At 51.5% G+C, this 14,742-nt stretch overlaps 1 long non-coding RNA gene across 12 annotated transcripts in view; it reads left to right on the top strand.

The window, feature by feature from the left end:
* Positions 1–14,742, top strand: part of LOC309850513 — an 86,550-nt gene that overhangs the window by 49,102 nt on the left and 22,706 nt on the right. For 11 of the 12 annotated variants that reach the window (XR_014304288.1, XR_014304289.1, XR_014304290.1 and 8 more), the window contains 3 exons: positions 3,456–3,556; positions 4,705–4,857; positions 7,919–9,139. This is a non-coding gene — a long non-coding RNA (uncharacterized lncRNA). Of the gene's footprint in view, positions 1–3,455; positions 3,557–4,704; positions 4,858–7,918; positions 9,140–14,742 lie in introns of those variants that run through there. The other variant, XR_014304287.1, reaches the window with a different exon arrangement.

The following is a 14,742-nucleotide window of genomic DNA, read 5'->3' as shown; positions in this document are numbered from 1 at the left end:
GAGGGCAGGCTGGAGGCTCGTGGGGGCCAGGCTGCTATGTGTAGGCGACCCACCTCCAGCAGGTGGGGAGGCATAGTTTTTGGGGAGGTAGTGGTCAGATCTATGTTCTGTTACTGCAGAAGGCAATCAATCAGTCTGGAGGGAGGCCAGGGAGTGAGGGGGATGACCAAGGAGAACCCTGTTAGAGTCTCTTCCGGTCGCTGGCCCCAGGTGCCTTGAGAGGCAGGTGGGCAGGGAGTGTTGCAGTGGAGGAGTTGGGTGTCAGGACCCCATAGTCTGGGGAGTTCTGGAGCTGCTGCTGACAGGTGTCCCTGCTCCTCCCGGGCCCCGTCTGCTGAGGGGAGGGGACCCAGGGAAGGAGGCCCAGAGCTTGGAAAATCCTGGCTGATTATGTAAAATAAAAGCCAGAGGATGTGGTTTGGGTTGTCCCTGAAAAAGAGCTCTATTTATATGTGGAAGGATATTTTCAGATGGGGCTTCGTGTGAAGACAGGAGGCTGTTCTTTGCAGGAGCTGCCCATTAAAGGTGTGGCACATCTCAGCGCGGGGGGTGGTGGGGGGACAAGGTCATGGTCACAGCTGTAGTTCTGCCCAGGGCCTCCAGTCCCCATCCACGCTGTGCCTTCCCCAGACGCGATTTAACAGTGTGTGAAGCACTCCTCTTTCAGGAGGTGACAGGAGGAGCAATTAATTCCTGTTTGCAACATGCCCAGAGGTCCCCAGGTGAAAGCCCTGTGTATACAGCTGGGTTTTCTCCATGAGGACCGAGCCTCGGTCTTTAGAATCACACTCACGCATGATTGCTAAGCGGATAGACTAGGTCCATGATTTCAAATTTGGATTCTCAGAGGATACTTACTTCCTTTCAGTTTCTTTTCCTTCTTCTTTAAAAATATTAGTTAGGAAACACTTTTATTATTTCATTTTATTATTATTATTTTTAAAACATTTATTTATTTATTTATTTATTTATTTATTTATTTGACAGACAGAGATCACAAGTAGGCAGAGAGGCAGGTAGAGAGAGAGAGAGAGGAGGAAGCAGGCTCCCTGCTGACTGGAAAGCCCGATGCAGGGCTTGATCCCAGGTCCCTGGGATCATGACCTGAGCCGAAGGCAGAGGCTTTAAGCCACTGAGCCACCCAGGCTCCCCTAGAAAACATTAAAAAAAATCTGGAGCTGTCTGGAGAATGTGGAGCTGAACAGCCATGTACCCCCAACCAGAATGGTTAATTAATTTTAATTAAATTTAATTAATTGTATTAATTGAATATAATTAATTTTTAAGCATTTGAAAATATTTTTATTTAACAATGTCTCATGAGTTACATGTGGCTTTAAAACTTTGTTTTTTAACATTTTTTTAAAAGATTTTTTTTATTTAATTGAGAGAGAGAGAGAGCACAAGCAGGGGGAGCAGCACAGGGAGAGAGAGAAGCAGACTCCCCATGGAGCAAGGAGCTCGATGCGGGGCTCAATCTCAGGACCCCAGGACCATGACTTGAGCCGAAGGCAGAGGCTTCACCGCCTGAGCCACCCACATGACCCAAAAGTTTTTTAAAATAAAGGAAAGAAAATATTTGTATGTCCCCCCCATCCTGCTGCTTACCTTCCTGTAGCCGCCGAGGTGTCATGGATATGTGCCTAACTGTCATGGATATGTGCCTACGTGCAGCCACAGGTGGCTGCTGCTACCCCTGCGTACAACAGAACAGAAGGACATGGGTGCACAGAGCATAGAGTCTGGGGTCAGGTGGACCTCGCCACCTCTCGGCTGGGTCTTCTGGCCTCCGAGCCTCAGTTTCCCCACTATAATCTGACGTAGGTTAGTCTACTTCACTGTTGCCATTGGAGATAAGGCTAAAAGGGTTGGGTCAATAAAGGAATTGGTATGATTCAACCATTTTTCACCCTTTTGGAAAAGGGTGGAAAGCCCTTTGAGAGCAGGGCACCTACCCCAGCCTGTATTAAATACCCTCTGTATTGTTGACAATGCCTCCTGGCTCACTGTAGAAGCTAAGTAGTTGTTCTGGAAAGATCGAAATGCTCGAGCCCCACTCCCACCTCAGTGCAGACCGATGCAAGGGCCAGCACACCTGGGGCGGCAAGGGGACAGTCGAGCCAAGGACACTCACCAGCCTCTCTTCGAGCCGCATAGTAACCCAGTGTCGCAGGGAGGGAGGGGCGCGGAACCACCTTAGTGCCCTCTATGCTCTTAAATCTTGGATGTGACGTGGCTGATGATTTGGGGGCATTTTTGCAATGTTGTGCCCTCATTCCACTGCTAAATGCTCAGTTTGCAGTTCCCCCTCCCCCCTCCCCCACCTCCCGAACAACCCACCATGATTGGGACGTCTGTCTCTGGCAGAACATGGGAAATACTGGACACAGAACACGGAGACACAGAGGACCCAGGACGCAGACACAGGCAGGAAGGGGACAGCAGGGGGCGCCAAACCCGCACACTTGTGGTGGAAGCCGGAGCCTGGCTGAGCCTCAGGGGCTCAGACTGTTCCTCACTCTCTTTCCGGGGATCTGGTCGTTTCCGCAGTCACAGTTGGATTCCCAGCTCATGGTTAGACAGACCAACCCCACTCCCTCCTTCTGGAAGCCGATACCAAAAGCTGCCCTGAGGTGGTTGGGGTTCCTGGGGGGGCTGAGGTCAGAGCCCTGCGGCCAGGCAGTGCAGTGTGGAATTCAGCAGGGCATGTTTCCTTCTGGGCCCGTGGCCGTGGCCAGGGAGAGTCTAGTCCGGCCTGGAGGTCTTCGGGGCTCGGGTGGTCTCTGACTCAGCCATGAGGGCAGCCATGCTTGGCCTCCCTCTGGAAGGGTTTGCTCTGTGGAGGGCCATGAAAGCCACAGAGTCTCAGGAAGCACGGGGTCCAGATGGGGCCCCCGGGCCAGCTCTGAGCACTCAGAGCAGTGGCTCCCACGGCGGTGGGAGTGCGGAGTGTGGCCGCCAGCAGCTGTGTGCTCGTTCATGTGTAATTTCATACACACGTTACGGTGCCAGTACGTTATGCTCGTTATGAGGAATGCATAAAAATTCAGAAAACACAAGGTGAAGATGACGTGAACCGTACTTTCAGATGTCTTGTTAATTGCAACAGTTTCATTACTGTCGTCAGCTAATATCTGAGGCGCCGCTGATGCTCAGATTCAGTTTCTCATTCCCAACACCGGATGTAAAGATGCATTTCAGATAGTCTTGATAATTTGGACACTTTCCGGGTGACGTGTGAAATCTGATTATATTATCGCTGTTTCTCTGACGATGTGGCTGACTGAGCGCCCACCACGACTGCTTTTCTTGTTCACTTTGTCTTACATTATTATATAACCTATGGTTTACTTTTAGAAAAAATTTTCAGTCTTTTGCCCATTTTTTGGGTGGTTAGTTTAGTGAACATCTAGATCTGCTCTGCAATTTCATTTACAAAGGCTCATCTGTTGTAGGTCACACTGTGTGGAGGGAGAGCCCAGGGAAGAAGTCACCACTGTCACCTGAGGTCCGATCCCTCAACGCCTCAACAATGGATTGCTGATGCATGCACCAGGTGAAGGCACTGCCTGTAGCAAATATTAAGAGAGCTTGATTTATTTTGTGTCTCATTATACAAAAATAACTGCAGGTTTCCCCCAATATCAGAAAGTGGAGTGTGAAAACTTCCGGAAGCTGAAATGGCACAGAGAAGAAGCAATTAGCATCAATTTACAGGGAAATTTTTTTTTTTTTTAGCATTCCCAGACCTGAAAAATAACCTGTGTTAGGCTTTTCTGACACATCTGGCTGATGGACGCACAAAACAAATTGATTGTCAGAGACGCAGTCCACAGCTCTGGTGGCCTGATGCTGAGTGTGGGTCCTGGGGAAGGAGCTGGGGGCCCCCTCTCACTGCTCTGGGTGCTGCCCCTGTAGCAGCTCACTGCAAAAGGGATGCCGAACACGATTTACATTCTTACTTTTTTCATAAAGGTGAAAATCCTCTTTGGATGTCTTTTAGTTAGCAAGAACAGGTACTAATGGAGGTCCTCTGCAACAGCAAAGCGGCTTATAGTGAACTTCTAAAAAGCAGGGAGATACCTGCATATGGAAACTTTAGTATTTTCCTCCTTCGCCCTCTGGATCAACTCTTGCTGCCCCCCAGATCGAGAGGTCACAAACATAGACATACGATGCAGGCACTTTGGGTTGGCACACCAAGCCCTTCATGGTCCAACCTTGCTTTATCTCTCCAGCTTCATATTCAGTTATAAACCCTACCACCCTGTGGCCACATCCATGGTTCCTTCTACAAGATGGTGCCCTTCAAGGGCACCCGTGGCATCCTCTTCACTGCTGCTTTTCAGAGCTCAGCTCAGTGCCACAGACGGCAAATTCTTACCTCACAGCCACGGTGCCACCAGGAAGAGTCCTGGGCTTTCTGCCTTTAGGGTTGGGTGGGTGCAAGCCCTCCCCCGACCCCAGAGAGTGGGGCCTCCCGGCCCTGTCTCCACAGCTGTCCCTGGGCACGTGGATGGCAGCATGGTCCTGTGCAGCAGAAGCTGATGGGCTGTGTGACACCTGCCACAGACAGAGCATGGTTGCACCAACCGGGGACCTTGCGGCCCGCTTGCCTACCCTCTGCCACCGCCACACGTCCCTGCTGGTTCTGTCTCTCCACAGTGCTATGATGACATGTCTTCTCCTCGCGGGGCCGTCCAGGGCCCCCTCTGTGTTTTTTAGGAGACACGGCTGTGCAACACGATGACTCTCTCCACTCCCCCGGCCTGGCTTGTTTCCACGGCAGAAGTCCATGTGGGGTCCAGAGCTGCTGCACCTGCCGACTGTGATGGACAGATGTGGGGCAGGCATCATGTGTGTGCATCTCAGTGACTTCCCTCAGTCCTCATAGCTCTCTTAAGCTGACGGAGTTTTATCCCCACAGACCCTAAGGACCCCAAAGACCCGAGCTCCTGGGGAGGAATACCTGGTTCTCAGGGTGTTAGCCTATGGGGGTGTGCGGGGGCCCACAGGCTGGGAGCTTATTAGCTGAGTTGTCCCATAAACTAGGGTGCATGGAGTTGGACCCTGAGCTTCTATGAAGCTGGGGTGGGGCTCTTGTCAGCCCCCCGAGGATTTACTCATCTCCCTGGGTTGGCATTTGGTAGCTCAGTGGCTAGGGCACGTCTCTCTGATGGGAGGTGTGTTCTTGGTTTTCTGTTTTGGAGCAAATGTTTGCAAAGGAGAAATCCTGGCACCCCAGTGAAGCAGACTTGACTGCTTGCGGTGGGGCCGCTGGTGGCTTGGGAAGGGCTGAGGGACTACAGAACTCTCATCGCAGGCTGCTGGGCATGATGATGGCCCTCTGTCATCACCTGTAAGCTGGAGGGAGGTGTGCACCTGTGATGGAAGCAAACGCATTTGCCCTCGAGGAGGCTGCCATGGCCACCTGTGCCCTCCCAGAGGTGGCTCTCCCAGAGGTGGCCGGCGACTGCCGTGCCCTCTACAGCTGGGAGGTCTGTGCTGCACAATGCCCAGTGCCTTTCCCAGCCCTCTGGCTGCAGTGGGTACTTTAACAAACATTTATGGATAAGGCTGCACAAGGGACCTGGTGCCTGTCCCCGGACCCAGTCTGTCTCATGCAGTTGCTGTGGTAACTGGGCGACCCAGGCAGGGTGAGAGAACGAGCCTCATTTCACCTGGAGGGAACACCCTGCCCAGGGCCAAGTGAGTGGGAGAGGGAGGGCTAGAAGCCAGCCCGCTGTCCCACACGCGCTTGGGTGGAAGCCTGCAGACTTGGAGGATGTGCACCATTGCTGACATTGATCGCTTGCTCTTGCTTGTGACTTACACAGAGAAAGCAGAACAACCTTGTGCGTGTCAGTGGTATCGTCCTCACCGATCCGAGAATGCTGCTCGTGTCTTTACTGCAAGTAATAAGGACTAAGGGAGGCTTAGCCGATGTTTTTATTCAGAGTCTCTGAGTTTATGTCACTGAGAGGGCATTTTGACTCCCTGATAGGATGTGGCCCACAAGAACACTGCAAGGCAGACGACAAGCCCCAGAAAGGTAAATTTCATATCGACTAGAGATGGAGGAGGCCTAGCACAGGGACTAAGATGGGCAAATGGGTGATTTGCAACCAGGCACTGTCGCCGAGAAGAGCAGCGGGCTAGTCAGAGCCCAGCCACAAGCGTTCACCGAACACACTCGGCTTGAGGCAGGCCGAGAAGCTAGCAGGGTAGGAAGTACCTTTTGGAGGCCCGTTAGCAGCTAGGGTTGGGGGCGGGTGACCTGAGTGTGACCAACACCTGTCCAGGAGGGAGCTCCCCACAAAGGCCTGAGGTCCTGGCTCTTCTAGATCTTCCCTGGCACTGTTGTCCTGCTCTCCCTCAGGCACTCGAGCGGGGGCCCTCACCACAGGAGCAGGGGTGCGGAACAGCATGATCCACAGCCGCCCTGGTGGGCAAATTCCATTTTTGGAAAGATGCCTGGTAGAAACTAGAGGACTGTGCTGGGTTACATGCAGATCCTTCTCTCAACGTCTCACTGTACTTCATCGTGCCCCTTTCTTCATTCCTTCTTTGCTGTCCCTCCCATGAAACAACAGGTGTTTTGTTGCGGGGTGTGTGTGACTGTCACTTCTCCTCTTGGGGCAGAGAGTGGGGGCTTGTGGTGTGTATGGAGATGGGTCAGGGCTTCTGGTTCTTTCTCAGCCTCTGTGCTGCCTTAATTCCCGACGTGAGGCTCAGGTCAGGGTTAACCCCGAAGTACCTCTAATTGCGATGCATCCGCTCCAGAGGAAAAGGCTTGATGTTTCTGGACTCATTTGATTTCTGCCATATTTCCCCACATAAGTCATCCATAGCTGAATTATGCTGGGTTTTGCTTTCATTACTGTGTCTATTTCTAGTTCATTGTAACAAATATGAACTACATCTTGCTGGTTGTTTTAGCTTGGATTGTGTGTTGGTGGCAAGTTGACCTGAGAATGCAACTGCTTAGGGACTCCCCACTTGCCTCTCACTGGAGCTGGAGGAACAGTGGATCACAGCCCTGGCTGCACATTCGAACCACCTGGGAACTTTTAGAAAACCCTGGGCCAAGGCCTGGGCTTGACCTTCAAAGGTTCTTATTTAACTGGTCTGGAGTGGACGCAGGTGGTTCTGATGTGTTGTGAGAGTTAAAACCATGCAGTTTTTTGGGCTCCCTGCTCAGCGGGGAGCCTGCTTCCTCCTTTCTCTCTCTCTGCCTGCCTCTGTGCCTATTTGTGATCTGTCAAACAAATAAATAAAATTAAAAAAAAAAAACCCATGCAGTTTTTAGGGGCCTCTGGGTTGGTTAAGCATCTGCCTTTGGCTCAGGTCATGATCCCAGGGTTGTGGGATCAAGTCCGGTATTGGGCTCCTTGCTCAGTGGAAAGCCTGCGTCTCCCTCTGCCCCTCTCCCACTTGTGCATCCTCTCACTCACACATGCATGGGCTCTCTCTCTCTCAAATAAATAAGATCTTAAAAAAAACCAACAACAACCAAACAACAAAAAACCAAAAACCCATACCATTTTCAGAGCATCTATAAGACCCAGCTCAGGCTGCTTCTCCCTAGAGAAGCTTCTCTGACACCCTCTGCCCACAAGCCTCTTCTCGGCACACAGCTGTGCCCCCGGCCCCATGTGCCTTGTTCCTAGTGCTGGCCTCCCGTGTTATGGTTTTACAGCAGCTATAATCTAGCTGCTGTAAAAGCTTCCCAAGTTCAGGAACCAGGTGTATGTTTAATTTCTGTACTCCCTGAATACTTAGCGTATTTCTGGGCACTAAGCACTAATGTTGGTTGAGTGGGTGAATGAACTGACCAAGAAGTCACAGTGGTTCATTTGCAGGTCGGGCAGTCCCATAATCCTACTTCTGGATCCGTTCTGATGGTGTCTTTTTTCAGGACTCTTCCCAGGACAAACGGGCAGTCTTATGTATGTCGTGGAGACGTTTGTCCCTGGAGTCTTGAGATCGGAGTTGAGAAGCATGACTTCTTGAAGAATCTGGAGGGAGCAGAAGTGAGATTTGGAGTCCTGCGCTCTCATCATGAAGAGACTTCCAGGAGTTCCTCGGCCTCCCTGGGTGTTCTCCAGGTCACATGGCTCTTGGGTCCGGCCCAGCAACATGTCCTCTGTCTTAGCCATGACGCGTGCATGTGGCTTCTCTCAGGATTCCCCAAAGCCTGCTATGAGAGCTCAGGACAGATTCCCATGTGGAAAGGGCTGCATGGGACTGGGGTGTAGGCCAAACTACTTGGAACACTGAGCTCTTCTCCAAAAGCACTTAGTTTTCAGTGGGAAGCTGCCAGGGTGCCTTGTTCAAAACGGGCTTGGACCTTGTGGGATCGTTCCAATGATTGTTCTCAAAGAGCCCTCTTAGGACCGTGTGAAGGTAAAGTGCATGCATGGAGGGACCTTGTCTTGCTCATTTTGCTCATCTCCGAGGGGCTTCCAGCAGTGCCTGGCTGGGGGGCGGGAGACATTTAGAGCCTTAGGTTGGTTGCTGAGCTTCTTAGCGCTGTCCCAGCCGTCCTGCAATGGGCAGCGCTCTGAGCTGGCAAGCGCGCCCCAGATGGTCCAGGCACTGTCATTTCTGGTGACAGGGCTGGTTCTACCCAGTGGAGGCTGGGAGGCTTGTGGGTAAACTGCGAGCCAAAAGGCCACCAGCCTTCCTCCTCACCCTTCAGTAGATGCCCAAACTGGAGAGACAATATTAGGTTGCCCCAAGGTCAGCTTCCGGGGCGAAATCAGCCAAGATGCTTGGCAGCTTTCCAGCTTCCGTATAGTATTCCCAGGTCAGTAGCAGGTGCCAGCCCTACCAAGAGACAGCACAGCAACGTCACACGCTTGACTCGGGCCTCCCCACCCAGACCTCACTCAGCCTTCAGCCTGGTCATCACGCCCTCCGCTCACCGCAGCTTGGGTCATATTTGCTCTAAGATGTTGCTTTTACCAGGAATGATGGTACAGCCTCAAGGTCTGTTGCTGCAATTTCAGTGAGGCCGTGGGGACGGTCATTCAAGTCCAGAGCTGCACTATCCCTATGACTGCCACAAGCCAGCGTACAGCAGTGGAAATGGAAAGGAATTAAAATGAAATGCAATTAAAATTCAGTTTTGCATTCATACTAGGCCACAGCTCAAGTGCTCATGGGACTCAAGTAGTCACACATGGCTAGTGACGCCTCTTCTGGCCGGCACAGAATGGAAGATGTGCGTCACAGTGGGAAGTTCTATTGGGTATCGTTAGTCTTGAGTGCCCAGAGCCCAGGGCTGCACGCCCAGCTGATGAGCGGCAAGCTGTCTTCCCAGGGTTGCTCAGACTCAGTGGCACCTGTCAGAGCCCCTCTGCACCATGACTAGGAGAACTTTTTCCACCGTGGCTGGGAAAGGAGGGGAACAGTGTCTTTGCTCCTATACTTGTTAATGCAGAGTCACAGGGCATCCCTACTTGTTACAAGGTTGCATTAGGTGGAACCACATGAAATTGCCTTGTTTGTAGGTTAGAATGGGTTGAATGGCATCAATTTTGTAAGGCTCAACTTCATATAAGAGGAAGGGGAAAGAGTGACAGAGATTCAGGGCCAGGAGGAGCATCTGTGGCTTTTTCCTCTTTTAGTCCTGTCTTTGAATGCCATGGGTTGATGAGAGAGAGTTTGATCTCAGCAAAGGGTGGTTGACTGACAGCCTGTTTGTTCCTTGTGTGCCACTGCTGCATGAGGAGAATTGCCTGTGTGTCCGTGGAGTGTAGTGGAATAGTTTGGATGTGTATAGCTCTAAGACAGTCTGCTTTGTGCAGATGGTTATCCTAACCAGCAGCCAAGGGATGGCCATCCTGAAGCTGGGTCAGTAGCTCTAGGACATTAGGGCTCTGGTTTGGCGTTTCTGCTCTTCTCCTGGCCTTCCCCTCTCAGTTCACAAGGTGGCTGCAACAGCTCTAGCCATCACGTCCCCATACAACTGTGCCCAGAGGCAGGTGCTGGGAGTGGGCCAGGATAGCACGTGGGCTCTCTGTACAAACCCTCTTACTTTCAGAGAGGAAAATCTTTCCCCAAGCCATATGTTACAGCAGATTTTCTCTCTCACTTATTGACCAGAGCTTGTTATGATCCCATCCATGGAATAATATGTTAAAAGAGAATGTGTTTATTAATTTTGATGTGGTGATTTATGCCCTGACACCAGGCACATTGCCAAGCAAACAAAATTGAGATTCCACCAGCTGGGAAGAAGAGGTAGCAGGAATGGACCCGGGGTGGGCAAGTCATAGCATTCCCCACAAGTTATTAACACATTTCCAGTTCATCAATGACTTCGTTTGCACCTGCCCCACAACCACTCTGCCTCTTTCAGGGATGCACGCAGCTTTCCTTTGGGTGTGGAGGGTGGTGGGCGAGGATTCTGCCCCCATCATTCTAAGCGTGGGAACTTGATCCAGGCCAGGTGGTGGGGTTCAGTGTCAAGACTTCTGTCTGAGTTTTGGGAAGAGACGTGTTTGCCTTACCATGGGGTGTCTTAGAAGGTAGCATGCCGGCCGGACTGACTGCTGGCTGTCTGACGAATAAATCAGTGAAGCTAACATGGAGGAGAGGGAAATGGAAGGTGGTGAGAGACGGGTCCAGATGAAATTGCTGGACAGACTTCTGCCTGGACCTTCGGTTACATGACCTGGTTAGACCACCTTTCATGATTCCCTGTGTTCTGTTGCATCTGTAAGCCCATCTGAGCCATGGAAGATTCCTGCTGGGAGTTAGTGTCTAGCAGTGACTTCCTGCTGGAAGTTCCCAGTGAATTTCTATGAAAAAGAGATTAACTTTTCTCAGTTTGTCTATTTGGGAGAGAAAAAGAAGAAACATCTGTCATTGGTTAAAAAAAGGCCCTTTCTGCCGTTGGTAGCTGAGATCCAGGTAACGCTGTGCTTTGTAGGACAGGAAGCAGCGAGTTTTCTGTCCCACACTGAAGGTCATTCTGGAAGAAGCAGGAAGACCAGAAACAGAGCAGAAGATAAGACAAACCAACGAAGGAGCCACGGCCACTCATCCTCTTGGCCATCAAAGACTGTACTGCAGGGTGAAGAGCTGTAGGACCCAAGATGCCATAGCCCATATAACACACAAACACCTTATGTCTGGAACTCCTGTAACTAAACAAGAGAAGATAACCAGTCCCATAGCAAAGTGGACATTTCACAAGAGGGGATATGCAAATCACCATGGAAAGACGCTCAGCCTCACTTGTCATCAGGAAAACACGATGGTGGCGGTAGGAGACCTCAGTACATCTTCCACCAGAATCCCTTTGGGGAGAAACCCAGGCCTTGCCCCTGGAGCACATGCTGGAGCAGTTGCCCCCTGCTCGTGGGACATGAGCAGGGACTTAGCAGAACAGAGCAGTATTTCTTGAGAAGAGTTGAATGTGCACGTATCTAAGCAATTCCACTCCTGGGTACATGTATGGTTTTAGCGATGTTGTTTGTGACAGTCCCACACTGGAAAGACTAAATGTCATCAACAGTACACTGTGCAAAACACTATACACCAATGAACAGAAGCCAACTATTACTACGTTCCACAGGAACGGAGCTCACAGGTCCAAGGTGAGTGCAAGAAGCTTGACAGAAAAGGATACATACTGTAAAGTTCCACTTATATACAAAACAAGGCCAAACTAATGTAGGCTGAATGGAGCCCTTGGGCAGAAGGGAGGGTGGTGACTGAGAGGATCCTGGTGTCGTTTCTTGGCCTGGTGATGGTGACACTGGTGTGCAAACTTTGTGATTTTCACGGGGCTGCAAGGCGTGTGATTTCTATACTTCGCTGTCTGTCAACAACATTTTGAGAACCCTCCGGTGGCTCGTGGACTGTGGAAGAGAGATCTGGGGTGAGAGTGCAAATCACTGGTCCATGAACAGAACTCTCAGCCTGAGCTGCGGGCAGGAGGCAGGTCTATTCCCAATTTCACTGCTGGGCAGCAGGTATGGGGGGGGGGAGGCTGGCAAGCTGAGGGGAGGGTAGAGCCCTCAGGCTGTTGCTAGGAGATGGAACTCCCAGGCCAGAGCTTGCAGTAAGGACAACTTCTCTTGCTTTGGTTAATATCCCATGAAATGACTAAATGCAAATGGGCTGACAGAGTACTAAGTATGAGGCTTCTGAGGGGTTCTTTTTCCAGAGAAATCTGAGCTCAGCTAGCAGAGCCTGTGCTGGGCAGCCCCTTGATGCCCAAACCTGCCCCACCTAGAGAGGGTCACTAATGGATCCTCCCTGGACGTGGAAATGGACAAGGGGCAAAGGGACGCACATGGAGAGGGAAGCAGGGCTGTGGGCTGGAGAGGAACCTCATTGCCTGCTGGAGCACGCATCCTTGGCATTCTCGTCCAGTGGGGCAGGATTTGGCAAAGGACTGCTGATCATCTATGCTGTTCCCCTACTCATTGCCAAATGGGAAATGCTACTGCATTATCCCGTTTTCTCTCCACTCTGGTACACGCGAGTGCTTGTACGTGTCGGGAATATTGAACTCTGTCAAACTCTCAGGTGCAGCCAGCCCTTACTGAGGGGAATCTGTGTGACCCAGGGACTCTGGTCTTGGAGTTGGACACAAACAGAGGATGTAATTTTAGGTTGTTTGGAGAGGGAGTGATTTAGTTTGGGCATGTATGTGGCATAGTTACAGGGATTTTGCTGAGATTGTATGAATGGAAAGCCATATGTAAGGAGATCGCAGGAGGCCACGGGGTGGATTATGGCGTGCCTTTTATCGTTGCCTTTGGATGCCAATTTCCTGTTCTCATGGTGCTCATGCTCTGATTTTCTTTTGGAGAACTGTCTTCCATGTGCTTTGTTCCCTTCCCTGGCCACGGTGGTAGATTCAAGGGTAGGCACCAGATGCAGACCAGTTCCCCAGCCATGAGATTCCATTTCTGAGCCTTTGAGAATTCCCCCCAGGAGGAGAGAGTGGTTGGGGTGCTGGGACATAAGCCTGAAGTGGCACCTTGGGAGGCATCTGCTCAAACATAGCCGGGCAAGTCGGAAACAGGGCAGGAGACGGAGAGACCAGGTTTGATGTCCTTGTCAATGCTCAGATTACATGTCCGAGTACAGATGATTACACATCTGTACTTCTTAGTGGCATGAGTCCAAGGACCCAATATTTTGGGGTACTTGGTGGCTCATTTAAGCATCTGACTCGGTTTCAGCTGAGGTCATGATCTCGGGGTTGTGAGATCCAGCCCTGTGTCAGGTTCCGTGCTGGGTATGAAGTCTACTTGGGATTCTCTCTCTCTGTCTCTCTCTGTCTCTCTCAATCTCTCTACCCCTCTTCCCCTTCCTACCCTGCCCTAGCTTGTGCTCTCTCTCTAAAAAAACAAAAAATAAAAACCAACCAAACAAAAACCCCTTTTATTTTGCTTGAGGCCACGTGAGTCAGGTTCCTGAAACTTGTGGCTGAGAAGCTTGTGCTCACGTTCAGCTATGAGAAATGCATAATCATGACCATGAGCTTCGGGCACATTTGACGTGCAATAGCTCTCTTTCAGTAAATGAGAGGACAGCAGCCTTTCCTGAAACACCCGATGGTCAGAACTTCACATAGTAAAGGGAAGGCCTCATCAAATGCATGCTTCTGTTTGACTTCCAAAGCCCAAGAGGACTTGTCTCACTGCACATTGTCTGGTCCCGTTACCCCCTGCCCCCCTGAGGATGGATGCCCCACCCTCGATGGCCAGTGTGTCCTCACAAACCTGGAGCTGAGTCAGTGCATGGTGCATACACATCACGGCGATGGCAGCACGTTCTGCTCTGCACGCACACATGTCAGCAGCACGTTCCCGCCATGGAGGAGGGGTGAAGGTAGTGGCTTGGCCGCCATCAGCATTAGATAGATCTAGGCTGGCATGGCATATTGGAAGACTAGAAGACCAGTGGTGTTTGGGGGGGTGGGGTTTTGGGGCCGCAGATCCAGGCTGAGGAATGGGGGGTAAAAATGTGGGATTGAGTAAAAGGATGGTTCCTAGGTGGAAAGTGCTAGAAGGTGAGTCCAAGATGTACCAGAACAGGAGCAGAATCACCAGAAACTGGCAAGGCACAGGAGATGGGGGACAGTGGGGAGCCCTGCCATATCCGGGGGCAGGATTTGTGCTGCTCCAGACCGTTTGAAGGGTCTGCCTGAGCTCCAGGCTGCCAATGAGGTGTGGTCAGGTGCCTGGGGCCATGGAGAGACAGACTGGGGGCACAGCACTTCCTATTGCCATGGTTACCTCTGCTCTCCTGTTCTCTCATGAATGCTTGTGTTTTATCGTCCCACCAAATTGGCTCTGGGTACAGTGTAGACCAAAGTGGGTACTCATAAAACCTGATGAGCTTGCAAGCTGGCTGTGTGCATGTCGACGCTGCCCCTGGGGCAGGAGCCTGGAAGGAGGCGACACGAGTCAGCGCGGACCTGCTCTGGGGTATGTGCCTGTGGTGGCAGTGGCCAGGAGGGGCTTGGCCCTGCTGTTCCCGTAAGTCCCGGTGGCACTTACTCCCTGTCATCTGTTCCAGGAGTTGTGCGAGCCCCTGATACGACTCCCTAATCCTGACAGAAAGAAAGTACCATTTCTTCCAGGAGGAGACTTAGCTGTCCTGGTGTCACAAGAGCACCTGCGAAACGGCTGTTGGGTACAACTGTGGACTCTGCCTGATGGCTATCAAGGAGGCAGCAAGCCCCGGGAGAGGGGACGATTCTGCTGAGAC

The sequence above is a fragment of the Mustela nivalis genome (genome assembly GCF_964662115.1).
Source record: "Mustela nivalis genome assembly, chromosome: 16".
In the NCBI taxonomy this organism is placed as follows: domain Eukaryota; kingdom Metazoa; phylum Chordata; class Mammalia; order Carnivora; family Mustelidae; genus Mustela; species Mustela nivalis.
The sequence above is the reverse complement of the archived record's forward strand: the minus strand, read 5'-3'. Positions and strand labels throughout refer to the sequence as shown.